At 45.7% G+C, this 23,457-nt stretch overlaps 1 protein-coding gene across 1 annotated transcript in view; it reads left to right on the top strand.

The window, feature by feature from the left end:
• The window catches only part of IL1RAPL1 (interleukin 1 receptor accessory protein like 1), a 1,351,669-nt gene that overhangs the window by 17,628 nt on the left and 1,310,584 nt on the right, over nt 1-23,457 (top strand). The window lies entirely within an intron of this gene.

Here is a 23,457-nt window from a genome sequence, read left to right as displayed (position 1 = left end):
GCTCATGGAAGATCTAGGGACCTGCACCATTCAAATTCATTTCCTAGGGTCTCTCAGGAGAAAGAACTGAGAGTGGCTATAGGACATACAACCAGGGCCATTCTGAAATGTTTGGAGCCTGTCCTGAATTGTTTGCACTGCCTTAGTGCTGGTCTCCTGTGCTATGGAGCAGAAGCAAGTGTACAACATTTCATTACATGATGGCAGTCACAGGATCAGTAAGGAGGCCATATAGCCATGGCCTACAGGGCATGTTTTCCAATTCTTTAAGCATTCCTGGGACTCTGCCCTGCACCCTCTCCATTTATCTTTTTTTGATTTGTGGATACGAGAACTGGGAACAGTATTTTTTTTAGGCCAGGTATAGGCACTGCACTTTTACTGGTATAAGTTATCAGAAAATGGTCTATATCCATAGCAAAACAGAAATTCAACACACACAGACCAGTTTAAAAATGGCAGAACCCAATCTAGGATTTGTACCCCCCACCAAAGGCCAAATGTATGTTCTGTTTGCTACTGGTCTAAACTATGTTGCTTACAGAAAACCTCATAACTTAGGGTCGATTCTGCTTTGGGGTTTTGGAATATCTGTATCAAGCTTTAAATGGCTACCCTAGTGCCAAATACTCCCTTGTTAGAGTTGGTTTCCCTAAAAATATGCCTGTGTTCTTTCTATTAGCTCTATAACTACATCTGGCTGCACTTTAATACTATTTGCTTAGTTCCAGCTTACCTAGTGATCCATCTTACTCTTTATCAATGACCTGTTGTTATTTACCACCTCTCCATGTTTAACCTTTATGGAATCTTCAGTCTACCAGTCATGATTTTCTGTTTTTTTTTCCCTCTGGGTCATCCTTGCTTAATAATGATTCCCCACCTACAATTACAGTTTGAGATCTGTTAGTCATTTAGGGTGTGTCTACACATTGCCACTGTACTTCCAAAAGGAAATACTAAAGCATGGTGCAGTATAGGCGGTTACTGCACTGTGTGCATGGCACACAGATAGATTTTGCCACTATGTTGCCATAGCAGCAGACTATACCTGGGGAGTGTGCCACTACAGTGACATAAGTGGAGATCATGTGTAGACACACGTGCCGTAGGGGGATGCACGTTGCTGTAGGGTGATGTATAGATGCGCCCTTCATGCATTAAATATGGTCCACTTTGATTTTAAAACATTTTAGTTTCTTAAAAATCAAAATGCCATGCATCAAGTCCAATGTTGTACTGAAGTCTAACTACTGTACATCAACACTATTACCTATATCAACCACAAATAATTAATTGGATTTGGAGTATAGCCCATATATCATAGTGTCTGTTAGTGACAGATGCCTTGACCTATGAATTGCTCTCTACAACTGTTCCCAGACCAGACAGGACTTACTGAAAGGAATTTGTGGAGGGATGTCTCTGAATGATGGATGTTTTTTACAATGGTAATAAAGTGAAGAAACTTTGATTCAAAACCTCTTGAATTTTCAGGATTTTTTTATTATTTGAAAATTATTCTATTTTTTTATTGTTTAAATATGAATCAGCATAATTCATGCATGGAATATTTTTTGAAGCCAGGTTTTTTATATTTGAAGAATGGTCATACTTTTTTTGTGGTAACAAGCAAGCAAGTAGATAGATGCATGCTCAAAGCATAACACACATCCTCACATATGCGTTTTGTGTGTGTGTATGTGTGTGTGTGTATGTGTTGTTTTTTAACTTTCCATCCAAAATATGTGGTTTTGATGATGAGTAAGTCAGTCCAGGAAACCAAATGTGTTCCAAAAGGATCTTTCAAAATCTGGGTTAGCAACATTTAAGACTCCATTCCTACTGTCATGTAAGGACCTGATATAGAAAAACATTTTTGTTCAGGACTACAGCAAGGAAATATTTAAATTCCATTCCATGTTTAGTTAACCTAAATGCTGTTATGACTTAGAAGTCTATAGGAAAATTCTCCCTAAATGAATTATTAGTATGGCTGCCCTGAAACGGGCTCTTCTTTTTGATAAGGTAGAAAGTGGTATTGACATTCATAGCATGAGCACATTTCATGAGTTTGTTCTGCTTTTAGAGATATTGTAGGAAACAGATTTAAAATGTTTGAATTTAAAATGCAGATTTCTACTAGATCTGAAATTATATATAGAATTGGAATGAAAATGTTAAGTTCAATGACAGGATACATACACCACACACTTAAGTGATGGTAAAACCCAGGATAAATGCAAAACTGCATGATAAACCGCAGTCCTATGTGATAAATTCTATTTCACATATCCACCTTAGTTATCACAAACCATTTAACATCTTACCTTTTCTCATCCCAGTGAACTAAATCTATCACTTCTAACATTTTGAAACTCTGAGCAGTTTCAAATCTTGCCTGCTCTTAAAATCAAACTATGCAAGAACTGTTTCCTTCCTTTCTTCCACATTTCAGAATACCTACCCTCCTACCTAAGCCTCAAAAGGACCATTTTTCAGCCTGGTTGAGAGGTGGGCAAGTTCTGATACCATATGACTCTACAAGTCTAGAAATGGGACAATTGCACTAATGGCATAATGAAATTCCTAGCTTCCCAGGGGACAGCAATTTGCTCCAAACCCAGGAACCTCCTGAAACTTCATAGTTCAAGACCCCTTTTTAAGATTACAAATAACCTAATATTATTTTCTAAGGGAGGAGTAGGTTGGCTCCCTCTGAGCTCAGTCAAGTTGAATACACAGTAGTAGTGGTACCTGTCTTTACAGACAGTAGGTTACAAAAAAAAGTCCCAGCTCCATTTATGAAAAAAATTAAAAAGCTACCCTAAACTTTTGTAAAATAGCTTCTAGAGAGCATTTGTTACATATGTAGAAAACATGATTATGTGTGAAAGCATAATGGTTTCAGCAGTGTATGGGAATGACTTGGACAGCAGTGCCAAATTTCTTCTGATACCAGTTTGGTAGAATATGATGAAATTGTGTATTAATTCTCTTAATTTACTCTGGCTATGTAATATTGGGGTCAGCTACCACCTGGGAATGCAAAATTGGAATACCGTCAATGAGAAGTAGGGTATCCAATGACAGAAGCACTATTAAAAGGTATATTAGAGATGTAGAAATGGGGTTCCTTGTGTCATTTTAAATTCTAGTAACTAATGTTTAAAGTTTCCAGTTCTCTTCATAAGCTGAGAGAAAAAGTGACAAAAAATAAATAAGGCTAGAGATAGACATTCAAAAAGCCTGAATTGATTCAATCTTTGCAGGTTAGTCTAACTTGGCTAGACCGAATTGGTTTGTAACTGAACAGATATTCTCTCTAAACTAAGGAAATTCAGGCATATGTTTGCAGTGGCTCAGGCTAGAAGCGGGGGGGTGAGGGGCACTAGAACAGCCCTCCTTTCCCTTCCACAGTACTGAGATGAGGTGGGTGTGTGGCCAGGGTCCCTTACTACACTTTGATTAGGGACATCTGTCTGTACCATCCTAGGCTTTTCCCCACTGGCTCTTCAAGGGGCAGGAGTGTTGCCAGCCCCCAGGCCCCTGCTAGCACTCTTGAGGCAAGGGGGGAGGGGGTGTGCAGTGCATGCATCTGTTCATGATACAGAGCTTTTCAACCTCTTTGTCCCTGCTTATATTGTCTGCAGCAAACTAACAGGCAAGCAAGCCAGCAGGGAGATGATAAGTGTTTATCACCCCATCAGTAAAACAATAGCCTCTCTCCACTAGTTCAAACACTTCATAAACAGCTTACCAGATGACCTGTTGATTAGCTCCAAAAAGCCCTAAGTGGCCACTGTTATGCCTGCCTGTCCCAGTGAAATAGGAGACGCACACACAGACACCCCTTGGCATTAGCTAGCACACCACATGCCTAGGGTCATTGGGGCTGGGGTCCCTACTGTGGGAGATAGGAGGGGTGTGGGATTCCTGCTTGAGCAGGGAGCAGCAAGGGAAAGGGGGCAGGGCAGGGGGAAGCCAGGCAGATCCAGCTATACCTGCAGTCTTTGCTGGAGGTCCAGCCAGGGAGCAGAGGGGAGGGGCCAGCTCTGCTGTGGAGCAAAGAGCCCTACCCAGTGCAGAGAGTATGATGGGATGCTGGGGTAGTCTGGTTTATTTTAAACCAGCAAGGGGTCTGGGACAGACATTGCCTAAACCAGTCTGAGCCATATCAGTTAAGTCTGATACTACATTCAACCAGTTTTATCTCAAACTTGTTTCAGCCATTTTGAAACTGGCTTATGTGCACTGAACATCTGTTCTGTTATAGGTTTAAACCAGTTTCTGATCACTTAAACTGATTTATGTGTAATGTCTGTCCCTAGCCTAGGTACCTAGGTATACTGATGCAGCCATAAAATAGGAAACCCTGAGAGAGTTGCAATATGTAATTATTATATTTTCTACTGCAGTTGTAAATGTTGATCACATTTGGTCAAGGTGATATATGTGAGGTTATGCGATTCACGGCACTTGCACATCATTTTGAATAGTTGCCAGATGAAAAGCATCCACATTGCACTTTGTTTCCTCTCATAATATAGCATAGAGGATACTGGAGATAAGTATGTTTCCCCAAATAGTAATTTCACAATGCTTCTTTTCCATATTATACAGACAAGAGAGGATTTAGATTACTTGGTGGAGTTAAAGTTTAAACCACTCTTACACCAATTTCAGCACAGAAACATGTGTAATGTGATATTGTTGATGAAGTAGCATGCTATGCATTTAAAAAGAGGTTTTCAGTGCATGAGATTCCATACAGAATTATTGAACTTCCCACTCAGAAATCATTTCCTAGAAAAAGGATGGATATGAAAAATGGAGTGTCCCTTTGCAAAGATGAGGAAAAAAATGCTGGTCTTTCTATGCATGGTGATTGGTTAGAATGAGCTTTGATGAAGGGAGAATGAAGGGAGGGCTTCTCCACACATATAGGCAGAGGCAGAATGGGATCCAATGCATGATCCACACAATCCTACTTCCTGCCATGCCACATGTGATGGCATTGCACCTTACTGATGGCACAGGGGGAGCCCAAATTGAGGCTTTCCTGGATGGGCAAGAAGTAAGCTCTTGTGACTGGGAGCCCACTCAGTTGAAGGGATCCCAGTCATTGGGTCATCCCATGTACCCCCAGGGCTAAGGGGATCACAGCAGCCACAGTTCTCCATCCCCGTGGGTTTCAAGCACACCTCAGGATGGGAGATTGTGGCAGCTATGATCGCACAGCCCGAGAGGTTTCTCATACCCCTAGGGCAGCCCCCCTCCACCCTTGACTGTATTTTATTAAAAAAAAACCAAAACACTTCAGACCTTGTAGCCCAATTATAGGATGTATCACCAATCCTCTTTTATTGCTGAGGTGGCATGTATCGTAAATAATATAGTTCTTGTTTTAAAATAGAATCAGTAATACATTTCAACTTGTTTATAGATCAATATAACCAGTCAGCTACTTAAAGTTGAATACATTTGGTCAAAGGACTAAGGTCCCATGATAATTCTTTAGTTACCAAAATTTTATAGCATGTAAACACCACAGAGAAAGAGAAATTCATTTGGTCATTAAACAATGTGATAAAATTAAGGAAAAAATAAGATGAAAGTCACTAGAGATTTTCTAAGATTTTCTAAGATTCATTTTATAAAATTCATTGGACTAGCTTTTTAGTGGAAGTGATATTGGACTGGACAGAGTGCTAGAAAATATACTGGAGGGTTGTTATGGAAGAGTAGGAGAATTCACCAACTACCATAAATGGTCTTTTCTGTTTTTCCCCAGCATTATTATATGTCTTCCATTATGAAGAAGTACAGAAAACTCATTCTTTCTTTAGAGAGAGACCACATTAGTAAAATATATGGTTATTAACAATTTGTTCTTGAACTGTTAATAACAGATTGAACACTTAAGAAAGAGAGGGAAAAAATGACAAAGTGACTTTCTTTCTCTCTTTCTTTCTACAAGTTTCAGTATTATTGAATATTTTATGGCTAGCTATATTTTTATTTTTTTAAGTGTAAATGTTAACAGTTATAGAAGCAATTGCTTTTCTAGTTGCCACTGAAGACTTCACTGCCTCTCTCTCTTTCCCCCTTCCTTCCTTCCACTTTGGACACTTCAGACCAGGCTTGCTTCAACCTGCATGGGGTGATCCTGAGTGTAAGATTCCCCAGCTTCCTATCTCTTTGCTTTTCTGACTTCCACCTGTCTAAAAGTCTCTTGCTTCTGTTCATCTCCCTTTCTGATTCTTTTCTTGCATTTCCAGTGTTTTTTCTTCTTTTTCTCTGCTCTGTCTCCTTCCCTTTTACTTCCGTTTTCTTTGTCTGTGAGTTGCTAGTTACAGCTTTTTTCTTACTGTTTCTTTTTCTTTCTTTTTTTCTTTTCTGCTTTGTTGCGGGGAGTTATCTTTTTCTGTATCTTGCCTTTTGAGGGGGGCTCTCAATCCCCCCCTTTTCTTTTCTTTTTTTCTGTTTCTGCTTTATTCCTAACAGTCAAACCCCTCCCTGGCTCTTTCTTTTCCCCACTTTCCCCACTTCCCTTCCCCTTCGGACACTTAACTTTTTATTTTTGTCGTCTTTGGCTGCATTCCCAGATACTTATCTTTGTAGTTAATTTACACAACTTTGTTTCATTCTCTTAGCTTGGCTTTTGAAATTAACCCTGTCCTAGCAGAAATTGCTACTCCTACACTCAGCAGCTGGCATGGAGATGCCTCTCAAGACCTCCCCCTTACCCGTGGCTTGAGGGTTCACACCCCTCCCTATGTCAGGGTTGAGGTCTGTGTAGGTGCCCTAGCTGTTCTCTTGGGACAGTGTGCATATGTTGCACATGTAACCTGGGTAGTACTCTAAGAGGTACCCCCTCTCCAATTGAAGGGATCAAAGCAGGTGCACAAGTGCTGTGGGAGGTGTAGGGACTCTCTTCCCCTATAGAGCAGAGCCAGACCACCAATGGGGACTTAACCATATATCTTTTAATGAGGGAACAATACTGGGAACATAACAGGCATAAATCAGGGCCTGTAGTGGACACTACAATGCCCCAAGGGGGCAGGATTCAACAAAGGTTAGACACTTACAATCATTGACAAAAGACAGGGTTAACAAAATATAAAACACAAACAGCAGAGCAAAAACACTGGTTTGGTGAAATATAAAAAGGCACACAATACAAAATGTCAAATGACAAGGAAGTATAGGGCCTAGGTACCTGGAGAGGGAGAAAAACACAATGGCCCCTTTCCACTGCAAGAAGATTTGCTTCTTGCTAGCTCATTAACCCCAAATCACCCCAGCTGGGACTCAGATCTCCCACATGGTAGGCAGAAACACTGCCACACAGCCACCAATGCTGATACTGCTCTAGGCTTCTAGGGGTCTTGACCTTCCTGGAGCCCCGGCCTCACATTGAGCTGCCTGACCTCTGATTGGAGGAGCTGGAAGCACAGCTGGGGACCTCTCAGGTTGCTGATCAGATCCTTGCTGGAGCTGGGGAGCCTCTCCTGCTGGCTGCAGCCTCTCATAGGGGATCCTGGAGCCCAGCATGGAGCCTTTCCTGCTGGCTGCATGCCACGCTGCTGAGGGCCCCACTACAGGTCCTGCTCCTTCAGGCTCTTCTGGGGCAACTGCTCCTGTCCCACTGGCCCAGTTCTTGCCAGCTCTTTGAAACTCCTTCCTTGTGGTACTCCCTCTCTAGTTTCCTCTGAGTCAGCTGCGCTGCCCCTTTTATCCCCCTCCAGGTGACCCAAGGGGCCAATCAGGGGACATAGAGGATGAGTCTCTGGGGCCTGATTGGTGAGGAAAGGGAATCCCTAGTCCTCCAATCATGTTTTACCCCTTCAAAACCCCTGGGCCAAATCATTACCAGATTGGTGCGGAAAGGGAACCTAAAGTCCTCCAATCATCTTTTGCCTTCTCAAAACCCCTGGGCTAGGTCACTGCCAGCTAGCCCGTCACACACAGGTTGTGTTAACATGGTTCCAATGATTTACCTGAGCACTTCCACCCTGGTCAACAGGGTGTGCATAGAGGGCCCGGACATTGTGGGTGTACACTATCTTGTCACGCCTCTAGACACTCAGGCAGTGAGGGTGGCGATTTCCAACATACCCCCCATCACTGACTGGGAATTGGCCAAGGAACTTGAGCCCTATAGGGTTCCTACGAGTCCCTTGCACCAACTAATGATTGGAAGTAAGGACCTGAACCTGAAGCATGTCCTGTCTTTTTGAAGGCAGGTCTTCATGCTCCTCAGAGACAGCCTGTGATCTCTGCCTCGCTCCTTGAACCTCACATTTGATGGGTGGAGGTTTATGATTTATTTTTCCTTGGGGGAGACCACATGTTTCCAGTGTGGTATCTCTTCCCACCTAGCAGCCCAGTGCCCACGGCGGATAGTAGCTAGAACATCAGCAACTGCAGCAGAGCCAATGGACAGTACATCCACTTCTGGGACACAGGCCCTGCTGGGAGCTCTTCCCAATGTCCTTTCACCCCTGTTCCATCCAAGGGGGCTGGGGTCTCTGGCATGAGAGCACTATCCAGTGGAGGGGCTGGAACTACTCCCCAGCTCTATCCCTCACCCATTCCACCTAAGGTGCCTATCCCCTTGGTGCAGAGGCCCCACCACATGCCCCCTGCCTGCTCTGATCACCCCAGCTGAGATGGCTGGGGTGGCCAATGACTATGGAACGAAGGCCCTGTCAGACAATGGGGCTTGGGCCTCCTCCTGGCCACCCTCCATGGTGGCCTTGTCTGAGGTGGCTGGCCCTGGGGAGGTGGTCTGGGAGCAGTCCAGCCCATCCCCTGTGAAGGGTGGGCTACCTGCCACTAGAAAGAAGAACAAAGAGAGGAAAATGAAGGGGGCCTTTCAAGACAGCCCATCCCCACTGGAACCCTCATTGGCTGGTGCTGCTGGAGAGCCTGTCCCTGCTCCAGCTGTCATACTGGCAACCCTGTTGACCACGGACAGGGATGGCTTGGAACTGGGGGAGGCAGAGGTGAGGGTCGCCAACTCCTCATCTGTCTCCCAACTTCTGGAGTTGGGTGGCAGTAAAAATGATTCAGAAGAATGCCTGTTTTCTGGAGACCCAACTCCGGGGGTGGCAGCGGAGTCTGCTGGCCTCTTGGCCACATCCCAGCCTACCAAATTTGTTAAGGAGGTTAGTGGGATGGAGATCCAGCTTTCTGACTGTCGCAAGCTACCTGAAGAGCAGGATGACCTCTCTTCCCCCTAAGAAGTTGTGGATCGCTCTCCTGGAGGCAGTCCTTAACCTGGACAATGGGAGGAGGCTGATGTGTCTAGACATTGAGGGTGTAGACACTGCATTTGTGGGTGAGCTCGCACTTGGGGTGTATTCTCACTGCGCTTCTGTCAGAAATGTCCAGCTCATGCTGGCAGACCCCCCTAGGTCAGCCCTGTCTATGGGGGTCTCCTGGTCTTTTTGAAACAGATCAAAGGGCAGAAGAATGTAGCGGGGTGCATCCCCCAATGGTGCACAGATCCTAAATTCTTTGTCAAGGCTGCCAGACCTGCGGCCAAACTTATGCAATAGTATCTAGGCACTTGGCAGATGGCTTACCATGTGGAGAAGCTCTCACAGTGAGTGAGAGACAAGTGGGGTCTGGGCGGGGGTGTCCCTGAAGTACAGTAGGGCATGATAGGCCTTCCCCGACCTGTCTCTGCTTTTTTGCTCCGCTCTTGGCTGCTCGCTCTTCTACCTATGCCTTACCTCACTCTTTCTCCCATACCCACACCCACGACAGCCATGACCATTGCCACTTTTAACATTAATGGTTGTCAAGATCTGGTGAAACAGGAGGCTGTCCTGGAACTGCTGCACCAGAAGCAGCTAGCCATCACCTTCCTTCACATTCTGATGGGCTCAACCAGGTGGCTTGGCATGCTGCCTGACAAAGCCACTTGTTCCTGAGCCATGGCACCAACCTTAGTACCGGGGTTACAACTCTCCTATTACCACAACTACAACATGATATGGCAGTGGTGTGGGAGGTCATCCCTGGCTGCCTCATGACTGTCCACATCACCCTAGCACAACAACACCAGCTACTTGTCAACATCTATGCCCCCACTGATGACCAGGATAGGGTCACTTTCTTCAAGACCTTGGTTGCCCTCCTGCATGATGCTAGTGAGGATGATGACCTGTTCCTCATAGGTGGGGACTTTAACTGAAACACTGATACACTGATGCCTTGCTTGACTGCATAGGGCCTGAGCCTAACCTGTCCTCAGCCCACAAGCTGCAGTCTGCCCTGGAGACTGCAGGCCTCACTGAAATCTGGCGAGCCCTGCATCCTGATGTGTACCAGTACACCTGGGCCAGGATTAGTGTTGGTCCATGCACCATGGCCTGCCTTGACCACCTTTATGTCACCAGGCATCATCTGCCACTCCTGTGCAGCGGCCTTATTGTTCCTTCGTGCCTGTCAGATTATGGCCTGGCCTGCTATGAGCTGAGCCACCAAGGAGATCCTGTGCATGGGTGCCCTGTTGGTGCTTCAACATCAGCCTGTTTCAAGACTCCTAGGGCTGCTTCACCTACTTTTGGTGGGGTTGGGAGGCCAGAAGACTGAGCTATTTCTCCTGGAAGCTATGGTGGGATAGGGTACAGGGTGGGCAAGGTACAGGTCCAGGCTTTTTGTAGTAGCCCAGCTGGCTACAAATGAACTGTGCTGCCATATCCGAGAGCTGGAGGAAGATGTAGCAGAGCACAAGGCTGCCCTGCTGGTTGCCGGGAATAATGCGATGCTGCGCGAGAGCCTCTGGTTCTGGCAGGAAATGCCTGCGTGACTTAGAAGAGAGCATAGTCCATGGAGTGAGGATCCACACCCACTGCCAAGAGCTGGCAGAAATTGATGCCCCAACCTGCTTGTTCTTCAACCTGGAGTGGTGGCAGGCAGCGAGCAAAGTCTTAGATCACCTTAAGACCCCCTGAGTAATCATGGACCTGGGCACGTATGTGAGCACCCCATCACCTGTTTGCAGCTGAGTCATCCTGCTCTGAGGCCACACAAGAACTCCACAAGGCCTGTCATGTCTCTGTGCCCTGGAGGCCAGTGAACTTTAGTGGGAATTGTCTTTGGAGGAGCTGGGAGCCACTGCAACTGGCCTTGCCTCTGGCAAAGCTCCAGGCCTTGACAGGTTACCTGTCAAATTCTACAAGACCTTCTGGCCTCTTCTTGGTCCCTGCCTCCTGCATGTTTTCCAGGAGAGTCTTGCTGACAAGGTACTGCCGATCAGCTGCAGCCAAGTGGTGCTCATGCTGCTGCTCAAGAAGGCAGACCTTGGCTGCCTTAAGAATTGGTGGCCGGTCTCCCTGCTGTGCATGGACTACAAGATTCTGGCCAAAGCACTGGCAACCCTCCTCCACACCATCATGACCTCTGTCACTAGGCACAAGCAGAGCTATTGCATGCTGGGCAGGACCATCCAAGACAATCTGTTCCTGCTGCATGACCTACTCACAGCCAGTGAACTCTTTGGTCTAGACATCAACTTCATCTCTCTGGATCAGAGAGATTTGACTAGGTGGGCCATGCCTACCTCTTCCAGACCCTGAAAGCCTTTGGCTTTGGGCCCCTCTTCACTGGGGCCCTCCAGGTCTTGTACCAAGACACCTCCACCCTTCTCAATGTGAACAGCATGCTCTGCTCCCTCTTCCCCACATGCAGAGACATCTGCTAGGGCTGCTCCCTGTTGGGCATGTTCTATTTCCTGGCCATCAAGCTACTGCTGCACATGCTGCGGCACTGCCCAAGTGGTGTGGCCTTGCCATTGGCCATGGGCCCATTCATTGGCCCTCCACTCCAACTGTCAGAGTATGTGGACGACATGACCATCTTCCTTAATGCCCAGGAAGATGGGTGGGCCCTCACAGATTGCCAGCGAGCCTATGAACTGCCTCCTTGGCCTGTATAAACTGGGCGAAGAGTGATACCCTGCTGCTTGGCACATGCAAGGGCCTCAAGGTCTTGGGCGTGTTCCACTGATGTTCATGATGCACAACTGGGACATCCTTCATGAGGGGGTGGAGACCTACTTACAATGGTGGTGGTGGTGCCTATCCATCCTTTCCTACCGTGGATGTGTCCTTATTGCAAAAAACCTGGTGACAGCGACCCTGTGGCACCAGTGTGCCATACTAAACCCACCACAGGACCTACTCGAGAGGCTCCAACGCCTCCTGGTAGATTTTTTTCTATGATGGGTGCCGCTGGTTCCCATGAGCTGTCCTTTTACCTATCTGTTGCTGAGGGGAGCCAGAGCCTGGTCGACCTCTCAAGCAACGTGGCTGCCTTCCACCTGCAAGCCCTTCAGCAACTCCTCTATGGTGAGGAGTGCCTATCCTGGCAACAATTGGTGTGCTAGTTCCTACAGAGTGTGGGGACCCTTGGCTTTGACCAGGAGCTCTTCCTGCTGGACCCCATGCTCCTGAACTGGGCAGTGCTTCTGGCTTTCTACCATAGCCTGGCAGGCCATATTCCACCTCCAGTTCCTGCAGCTGCTGAGGGAGCCCTTGGTGCATAACTGAGCCCTGAGGTGCCCCGTGCCGAGCCTGGCCTCCACCAGCCTTATGGCCACCCTCAGCTAGGCGCATGTCCTTCACCTGAGCCATCTTCTTGATCCTGCTTGGTCAACCTGGCTCTGACCCAAGGCCCTGACCACCCAGCTAGGCATCCACTCCATCTGCAGCACAGGCCATCTTATGTGTTACATCCAGGCTGCCCTTCCACTGGAGGAAGCAGGCACCCTGGATGACTATCTCTGGGCACACCAGGTCCCTCTCACCACAGATGCCCTAAGCAAGGCTTTTCCCACACTGTCAGTCACCTGTCTGTCAGGCCATGGAGGGCAAGCTGGCCAGCAGGCCTGGCACCCTGCTGATGCTCCCTGTGCCTCCTCACAGTGTCATGGGTTGCCCATTTGCTTTTCTGTCTCATAGAAACCTGTATGCCTGGGTGGTTCATGTCTGCCATGCCCAAGTGCTGGCGGGCCACCCTGATACACTGTGGTGATGGTGCCTGAGGCCACCTGATTCCCCACCAGCCCACCTGGCTTGCCGCACAATTTATAAGCCATCAACTGCCAAGAAGACTGGTCACCTGCACTGGCAGTTGCAGCACAGCATCCTAGTCACTGGCACATTTGCGTCCCACTTTGACCCAGCTGCATCGACAGCCTGCCCCTTCTGCCCTGGGGGCATTGAGAAGAACCTCTTTCATGCCTTCCTCAACTGTCCCTGCCTGTGGCTGCTTTTTGTTGCCATCGATCAGCTGCTGTGAGTGCTGGGCAGGAGCCTCTCGGAGACCACTTACGCGTGCTTCTACCCAGCGGGGCTCCATCTGCTTGGCCAACTTTCTACTGGGTTAGGCTAAGATGGCCATCCTCAAGAGTCACCACAACCGGCTTGCTGGGACCAGCTCAGACGATGTCCTGCAGCTTTTCAGCCTCCTGGTGCAGGAGTGCCTCTCACTGGAGTTCGAGCATGCTGTGCTTCAGCAGGCAGTGCCTGCCTTTGAAGCACGCTGGGCCCTTGAGGGAGTGCTGTGCCACGTGGAGAATGACCATCTTCATTATGTGCTCTGATGTCATGACCAGTTTGGTTGGCAGGGTAGGCTCAGTGTTGGTCTGTGACTCCCAGATTGTGCCATGCCCTAGGCCCTCACCAGGCTGATTTTTGCTTTTTTCTTTGTGTGGGAAGTTGAAGGTGTTGTTACATGTATGATTGGCTAGAGCAGGGTAGAAATTATTTGTTTATAGGGCATCTATACAACCATGTGGCCAGTGTCCCGACCGCATAACGGCATGTTAGGCACAACACGTAATATAGCGAAGGCGTCTGTCATGTTGTGATGTTACGAATGTAATGACATGGTGCTCTTGGTTTGTTGGTAATTTGTTTGTCTTTGCTTTGTATATTGGACCTGGGCCCTGGAGGGGCCAACTTTTTGTACCCCGAACCCCTTAACAAATAGTTAAAAAGCCAAAAGTCCTGCCTTCCTTGCTTTCTTGCTTCCTTCAGTCTGTGAGTGTCTTTATGAGATTTTTTTTTTTAAAGTATTGCATGTGGGTTGGTACAATACACTAGAGTGGGCTGGAAGGAAAAAAGCTACATTTATATTAAAAGTTATTCTTCTATTAGACGCTGAAAGTGAGTAATAGTTAATTGGCGTTATTACTATTCACATAACATAGAAAGTCCATCTGTGACAAACTGGATAAAAATCTGAAAAAAGTATTGTCACAAGGACTGATGTATTTTGCGTGTGCTGGTGTTCACTGAAGATAAGAGACGAAAGTTTGTTTTTTGAGCTCTTTTTGCCCTTGGGACTGGCAGGATCTTTGTTGGCAAATGAACACTGGCCCTCAAGAGAAGTGTGAACGTTGCGCAGCAGCAATTCAATGGAGGATTGATTAGGAACATACTCTTTAAAAAATTAAAAAATGAGAGGCTGCTGAACTGAAAAAAAGAATTCAAAGGGGGAAAAAAATAAAAACACTTCAGATAAAATTGGGGGAAAAATATTCAATGTGAATGTCATACAATGTAAGATTTTGTTTTTGGCACTTTCAAGAAAACCAAGAGAAATAAAGGATTGGATTTACCAAATTGCCAAAGAAGGGGAAGCCCACTTTTATCCAACAGTTCAGTGTTTAAAGCATTTATTCAAGACATGAGAAACCAAGGTTCAGATACTTTCCTTACATGAGGGGATTTCTACCAGCCTGCCCACCTCTGAGAAGAATATCTGAATCACAGCACTATAGGGGCTACTTTCAGTGGCTCACTCTATCCCTGATTTTTTTTTTCTACTCAAAACTCTTTGGAGGATTCACCCATTTCAAAAGTGAAACCATGGCTTTGAGTACAACAAGGGAAAATGTGAAAGAAAGAAAAATTGGACCTCGAGAATTGTATTTTTCATGCCACTACTTTGTTAAGTTTTCAAGAAACTCCTGATTCAACATGGTTTTCTATTCCATAACAGGAATAAAAAATAATTATTTTCCTATTTTGTTTTCCTTTTTTAAAGTACCTGTCCCTTTGTTTGTGTAGTGTTGCATTATTTAGCAAAATCCCCAGTTATTGAACAGCTGTTTGCTGTTTTTGACCTGCAACATTAGAATAACAGCAGTACAAAGAATTCCATTTTTGGCAGCCGCAAACTGTGTACAGCTGAACTATGATATTTGCAATTAATATGTTAGTTGCAAAATTGCATCTGCTTGTTTTCATTTCCTATTATCTTCCAACTAGCACAGCTTATTAGAATCTGCAAAGGCCTCAAGAAATTTGGGAGGTGGATAGGCAGTTGCACAATAAGTTTGCATTTCTTTGCAGTGTACAACCCACAGCAAAAATTTAAACTGAGTGTCCTAAATATTCTCAGCTGGACAGGCTTAAGAATAAAAAATGTTATTCAATAAAATAATCATATTTAAGTTTAACTTTTCCCTAATAGATACACATTACATTTTAGAAAATATATATAATTACTAATATTATTTTAAATTACAGCAGTGTCTGAGTAAATATAAAGAAGCGAAACAAGCTATAATTTTATTAAACCTATGGTATTTTGTACATAGCAATTTATTGAACCATATATTCTGTTTCCTATTTAATGTAAAGTGCAATTGGTCTTAGTAAGGTTAGTTGCAGATCATTCCTATACTAAATGAGTTTGCAGGATGAGATGTTATAGTAGAAGCTGGAGGATAGCAACTTGAAGAGAATTCTCCAGCTGCAGTGACAAACAAGGCTTACTTTATTATTGCCTTAATAAAAGCTATTGAGTCCTGAGTACATAGGAGTTGCTTGGTGGCTCAGACCCTGTAGGCATAGAACATCTGAGTTCCCCTTTTGAGTGGTCTGTTTGGCTATACTTGATTTCTCTGGCCCATTTTTTTTGTTATTTTCCAACTATACTATAGTCTCACAAAGACTAATTCCTAAGTAGGTATCTTAAACCACTTTTTAAAAAAATCTGCAAATGTAACAGTTAATTCTGCAAGATGCCAAACATCCTTAGGCTATGTACAGCATTACATTTAGATTTACCTAACTCTCGTTTCATTTAATTTAGACCTAATGATCTAAATGCCCAATTGTGCAGGCATTCAGAGGGCTTAAATTTTGTCCAAAAAGTGGCATGGTAGGAGGTGAACTTAGATTGAGATCAGGTTAACCTTATCTAGGAAAGGGTTAACCCAATCTCCCAAATGCCTGCATGGCCATTGGTCCCAGTTCCAGGGCTGTACTATTCCCAAGACATTGTTAGCATTTTTTATTTAAGTACTTTAAAATCAAAATGTAAATAGAGGTCAATAATCATCACTAACTGCTGAGTAGATACGTACCCTAAGCAGGGGTTATGAGGGCATCTGCATAGATGCATGCCGTGTTAAACTGATAAATGGATACTACGGACTGTGAGTACTGAGTTTCAGGTTTTGTGTATTTGGCATTTAATTGGCCTAAGAGTGCCAAGGCTGCTCAGCATTTTCCTGAATCATGGCCTTAAATGCATACTTTTAAGCAAAGGCTTGAAATCAGTGAGACTATTCATGTACACAGGCTTAAGCATGTTACTGCTTTGGGTTCCAAGTGAGGCTTTAAAATTAAAAGAAAACATGAACAAACAAACAAAAATCCCCTTTCATTGTCACACATTTTCTGTGCATCTTACCTGACTGCACTGGGGTTCTTGGCTGATTTACTCTATCTCCTCATCAACAATCATTTGAGAGGTTTTGTCTTTCTGACCTTAGCTAGTCAAGTGGTGGGTACATGGTCCCTTCCTGTCTTTAATGATTACAATATGGAGCGTTTCACTTGTCATGAAATATCCTGCAGTTTGTCTTCTCTTCCTTTAAATGGTCTGCAGTTTCTGATACTTGATAACATGTTTTCAATGTCCTGCTCAGAAATGTTTACCTGATAAGGGAAGAAAATACCCAGTTAGCTACAGCCTTGTCAGTTGAAAATGGTTTGGATCCATCTGCTATAGTTGGCTATTTATTCTGGAACAGAAAATTAGTCTCCTGGCACAAACATATTAATGTATATTATCCCAGAAGTTTTTGGTTTTTTCCTAGCATAGGTAATGGCAATGAAAATTCATTGTCCTTAAAAATGTACTGAAAGATTACCAGTTCCTTATGTTTTGCAGAACTACAGTAATCTATTTTATGCTTTTGTTTCCAATATTGTTAAGTGATAATTTTGCCTTTCTAGTCTTCTACATATTGATCTTTTCAGTACTCTCACACTGAGTGAAATATCCATGTACCTAAGTAACATCATTCAGCAAGAGAACAACAACCAGTTTTAAAAACAATGGTGGAGATATATTAAAAAAGATAAACAAGTTGTTTTTGTGTCAGAAAGCAGTTGTAAATTCAACTCCAGGGAGCAGATTAAAATTCTTGCTGTGTGGAGATCATGAAAATCCCACTATTAAAGAAATGATTTGTAGGGTTAATTCTTCGCTGGTTTTACACTCATTTTTAGTTGGCAAAGCTCCCAACTGAAGCTAATCAGAATTTACTCTTGAGTAAGGAGCTAATTGACTTATGTCAAGAGATATTACAACTCAGGACTGAGTAAAAATGATGTATTTTAAAAATCCAGATTCCAGGAATGGAGGAATTCATTTGCATTTCGTAAGAACAATGTCTCCACAGCACACACAGAATGAGAAGGAATATTAATCATGCTTAAGTGAGCTTGTAGCCATGACGGTCCAGGAATATGTGAGGGGCAAGAATTTTTGTGGGTGACATTTTTTAATTGGACTGACTGCATGGTTGTGGTAGACTTGGACAAGTTTCTTTGTAGCACAGTAAATTTCCTCAAGTCCCTGGGAGAGAAGCAAGTACAACAGAGCTAAGTAGCGGGTAGAACAAAAGCTCGAGTAAAAATTCATATGGTAAATAAAAGCAGACTATAAGAGAATATATCAAGTAGTCAGCAGGCAAGATAGATGTAGTAAAAACCTGATAATGTGGGAGTGTCTATGATCCAGCCTGCAAGTCTCAAACCAACCCCACGCACCCTTGCAATACATATTGGCCCTGCACAATGGTTCTTCAGCCACTCCAAATCAGGCCCACAGTACTAGCCTTCCAGTACTGCAGCCTACACAAAGGGTGGGTCCAGCAGGGATGTCAGCACATACTGCATGCAGTGCACAGTAGCAGTGTGCGAAACGGCCTGCATTTGATTCGGATTTGGAATCAGCCCAAATCGGGGACAATGATTTGATTCACTCATTCAGATTACTGTCCCTGATTCAATTCAGCTGCATCAGAATATGAAGATTCAATGCTGATTCACACACAGTTTTAAATGTTTTTTCTACATACCTCAAGGTACCAGGCATAGCTCATGAAGGCTGTGATGCTGGGGCGGATGGAGCATCCCACAGGAGTGCGGGGGGGGGACCCGCATACACGGTGGCGAACATGGAAGTGGACTGGAAGTAGTTCTGGTCCACTTCCAGGTCCATTGGAGAGTGCACAGGGCCCGCCCCCTGCACCTCCCCAGCTCAGCAATCAGCCATGGGGGGACCCCAGTTGTTCCCCCAGACCTAGGAAGCACCAGTCACTGAGGCAGGGGAGGGTGTGGGGGCCCCCCTGCATGCTCCCTGGTGGACTCAAAACTGGACTTGAAGTGCTTCTGGTCTACTTTCAGGTCTGCTGCTGAGCACACTGGGGAGCCCCCCATGCTCCTGTGGGACACTCCATCCGTCCCAGTATCTCAGTGTTCACGAGCCACCTGCTATCTTGAAGTATTCAGAGAAAACATGTAAAGCTGTGTCTATGTCTGAATCTCTGAATTTTTCCAAATCTCTCTGAATCAATTCACAGGGTTCCAATTTGATTTGGAGAAATTAAAGGGTCTCCTGATTAGATTCGGAGATTCAACTGCCAAATCGGGCCTAATCTTCACCAGATCAAATCGGGGACTGAAGCTTCATACAGCCCTAGTGTGCAGGGCTGAAGTGGGTGCGTGCACTGCTTGTGGCACAGCAGGCTGATCTAGGGCTAATGCTTCATGCATGCAGAGCCCTTTCAGACCAGCCCTGTGTGCTGGCTTTGGGGTGGTCTGGATCAGGGCCATGGACACCATAACCAGCTCACAGGGCTGGTCCAACACAGGCATCTTATGCAGTACACATGCTATGCCAGTTCTGTGTGTGAGCCCCAGACCAGGGTCAGCATGTGGTGTTTGCAGCATGCAGGGCTGGTCTTGGCATGCAGTGTATGAGGTTCCCATACCAAATAGGCCTTGCGTGCTGGCTCCAGTGCACGGGTCTAGTCTGTGGGCCTGATCTGGTTCACAGACCAGCCTCATGCGCCTCACCTGGACCACAGGGCTGGAAGTATTTGATCCCGCTGTGATTAAAAAAAATAACAGGGTTGTTCAGAAAGTGCAGTGCACAGATTAGCAAGTGTCAGGTAGATTATAATGGACTATGAAGTCATTGTCTATGTTAAGTCTCTGGTCCTTAGAATCTAATAGGCTAATGACTTTTGTTCTGAGGCATGTCTTTTGAAGGAATTTGAAGGAGTATTAATGACATTCTATTATCAGGAAGTACTTTTCATATTGGTCTTATGCAATTTTAAGTAGGTAAAAATAAACCCTTTAATAGCATTCACCATAAATTACTCACTCTGTCTGTCTTCCTACCTCCAGAGCCCTAGATTTGCAGTACTGAGAGCTAAGCTACCTGTACCATGTCAGTTCTCTGAGAAGAAACTGAGGTTATAAAGTCATTCTCTCCTATTTGTAATCTAAATTGGATGGTATGTCGGAGTAGCAGATATTGTAGTGTATGCTTACTCTTGGAGATTGTGGTGTAATGAATACCTGATAAACTGGCTCTTGTAGCAATAACAGTCTAGCCCTGGATAGAATAGATCCAAGTCTACTCTGCCTTGCTAAATTAGCTCTGTCTTGCTTCAGCTACAGTGATTCCAAGACTTCATTCTTTTTATTTAAGGCTACCTCAAGCATCTCTACACCACATAGTATCATGGAAAAGTAGGGTTAGAAGGGATATCGAGAGGTCATCTAGTCCAACCTGCTGCTTGGGGCAGGATTATACCTATCCCATCCAAACCATAGTAGTCTGCTACATAGACTTACCACACATTTTACAAGAGAGAACAGAGCAGGACACACAAAAAAAAAAAAATGGTGATGGGGAGAACAGGAGATAAAAAATTCTAGGAAGCATCATAGATGAAACCTTTATCCAGCGTAATCATCACACAAAGAAGAAAATGGTAAAGGAATGGTGGAAGTGCCAACAATATAAAGTCATTCAGTTCTCTTGGTCTGTAGATATTTGAGGGTTCACTGAGTGATATCTTTGAAGTGGAGTTGTGTATTCCTTGGAGTTATGTCTGAATAATGCAGATGATTATTCAAATTAAAACTAATTTAGAAACAAAGTACCTTTTATAGTTTGTACTAGGGATGTCAAACTCAGCTGGCCCTGTGGGCCTAATGAGTTGTGCAGGACCGGGTCCATGGGCTAAATGGATAGCACAAGGTTGGCCCCACAGGTTGGATCAGGCTATGCTGGATCCAACAAGTGCTTGCTTTGGCCACTCTGGGATGTGGTAGGAATAAGCCTGGAATAGTGGGTACTTTCCTGCAACTGTGGGAGCAACCTGTGGTGCCAGCTTCTTTCTGTTTTAGTGCTGGGGCTCCTGCAGCTGCAACCAAGCACCTGTGATGCAGGACTTCTTGCTGCCATGCTGAAGCAACCTCCAGCTCTCAACTGGCACTGGAAAGGTTTCCCATCAAGGCTGTGAGCTGGAGGACCTGTTTCTGTGGGCTGGGTCCAGCCTACCACCTGTATGCTTGACAACTCTGCTGAATACCATTTCATAGATTTCATAGACATTAGGGCTGGAAGGGACCTCGGGAGATCATCGAGTCCAGCCCCCTGCCCAAAGGGCAGGAAGTCAGCTGGGGTCATAGGATCCCAGCAAGATAAGCATCCAATTTACTCTTGAAGGTGTTCAATGTAGGTGCTTGAACCACCTCTGCTGGCAGACTGTTCCAGACCTTGGGGGCTCAGACAGTAAAGAAATTCTTCCTTATGTCCAGCCTGAAACGGTCTTGCAGGAGTTTGTGACTGTTTGACCTAGTCATCCCTTGGGGTGCTCTGGTGAACAAACGTTCCCCCAGATCCTGGTGGTCACCCTTGATAAACTTATAGGTGGCCATCAGATCACCCCTGAGCCTACGCTTTTCCAGGCTAAAGAGTCCCATGGCTCTCAGCCTGTCATTGTAAGATCTGTTTTCCTGACCTCTGATCATGCGCGTGGCTCTCCTCTGGACTCTCTCAAGCTTCTCCACATCCTTTGTGAATTGTGGAGCCCAAAACTGGATGCAGTACTCCAGCTGCGGCCTCACCAAGGCCGAGTACAAGGGGAGAATGACGTCCCGGGATTTGCTCGAGAAGCATCTATGGATGCAAGTCAGCGTTTTGGTCGCTCTAATAGCCGCAGCATCGCATTGCAGGCTCATGTTCATCTTGTGGTCAATGATGACCCCCAAGTCTCTTTCTTCTGTAGTGCTAACCAACGTAGCACTGCCGAGCCTATAAGGGTGCTGCAGGTTTTTCCTCCCAAGGTGGAGAACCTTGCATTTTTCGGTGTTAAACACCATGAGGTTCTCGTCTGCCCATTTGCTGAGCTTGTCCAGGTCAGCCTGGATCACCCGCCTGTCTTCTGGCGTGGATGCTTTGCCCCAAAGTTTGGTGTCATCGGCGAACTTGGCCAGTCCACTCCTGACTCCAATGTCCACATCGTTAATGAAGATGTTGAACAGTATGGGTCCCAGGACAGAGCCTTGAGGGACCCCACTGGTCACAGGGCACCACGATGAGTGACTGCCATCAATCACAACCCTCTGGGTCCGACCACAGAGCCAATTTCCCAGCCAGCGGATCGTGGTGGAGCCAAGGCCACAACTGGGCAGTTTGGCCAAGAGGTGATCGTGGGATACCAGATCAAAAGCTTTTTTGAAGTCAAGATATATGACATCAATCTCTTCTCCCTTGTCCAGATGATAGGTCACCTGGTCATAGAAGGAAATGGGATTGGTCAAACAAGACCTACCCGCAACAAACCTGTGCTGGCTGTCCCTTAGAATGTTAGCCTGGGCCAGTCCCTCAAGGATGGCATCCTTAATAAACTTTTCTAAGATCTTCCCCAGGATAGAAGTCAAGCTAATGGGCCTGTAGTTAGTCGGATCCAGTCTCCTCCCTTTCTTGAGGATCGGCACCACATTGGCCTTCTTTCAGTCTTCGGGCACTACACCAGAGCGCCAGGAGTTTTCAAAGATCCATGCCAGGGGCTGGGCTATGACGCTTGCCAGCTCCTTGAGTACCCTGGGGTGCAGGTTGTCATGGCCAGCTGACTTGAAGGTATCCAGCTTCTCAAGGTGTTCCTTCATGAGGTCAGCATTGATGGAGGGTAGGGGATCCCCCTCACCCAGATTTCCCTGTCCCATAGCAGGCATGGGCATCCCATGTGACTGATGAAAGACTGACGCAAAGTACCTATTTAATAGGTTGGCTTTTTCCTCGGCGTCAGTTGTCAGTTGCCCCATCTGGTTTAGCAGGGGTCCAACGTTGCCCTTGCTTTTCCTCCGGCTCCCCACATATCTGAAAAAGGACTTTTTGTTGTCCTTGATGCCTGAAGCTAGTTGGAGTTCAGTTGCAGCCTTGGCTTTCCTGGTTTGCTCCCTGCAGTAGCGGACCAGCATGGAGTAATCCTCCTTGGAGGTGAATCCCATCCTCCATCCTTTGTAGGCTTTCCTTTTAAGCCACAGGAGGTCTGCTAAGTCCCTGGAGAGCCAGGGGGGCTGCTGTGCCTTCTTGCTGCCTTTCCTCCGTGTTGGAATAGATTTAGCTTGTGCATTGAGGATCGCTTCCTTGAGGAGCAACCATTCTTCTTGAACTCCCATCACCCTGGGGTCATGGTCCCTGAGGGCCTGACTGACTAGCCTCTTGAGCTTGTCAAAGTTGGCTTTTCTGAAGTCAAGGACTTCTGTGTTGCTGACTGACTTGCCAGCTTTACGGCGGATGGTGAAGGTGATCAGCTCGTGGTCGCTGTCACCCAGCTTCCCATCAATCACTAGGTCGCCGATTAGGTCGTTCCCCATAGCCAGTACCAGGTCGAGCAGTGCTTTGCCTCTCGTTGGCCCATAGACTTCTTGAGTCAGGTAGAGGTCATCCACGCACGAGAGAAAGCTTTGCGACCGCTCGGATTTTGCTGAGCGATCTTCCCACGAGATGTCCGGGTAATTGAAGTCACCCATGACAACCAAGGTCCTGGAGCAAGCGGCCTCAGTCAGTTTCCGGGCGAACTATTAGAAAAAATAAATATAG

Source organism: Crocodylus siamensis, chromosome 1, assembly GCF_052110815.1.
Source record: "Crocodylus siamensis isolate JL-2025a chromosome 1, ASM5211081v1, whole genome shotgun sequence".
NCBI classification, from domain to species: Eukaryota; Metazoa; Chordata; order Crocodylia; family Crocodylidae; genus Crocodylus; species Crocodylus siamensis.
The sequence above is the reverse complement of the archived record's forward strand: the minus strand, read 5'-3'. Positions and strand labels throughout refer to the sequence as shown.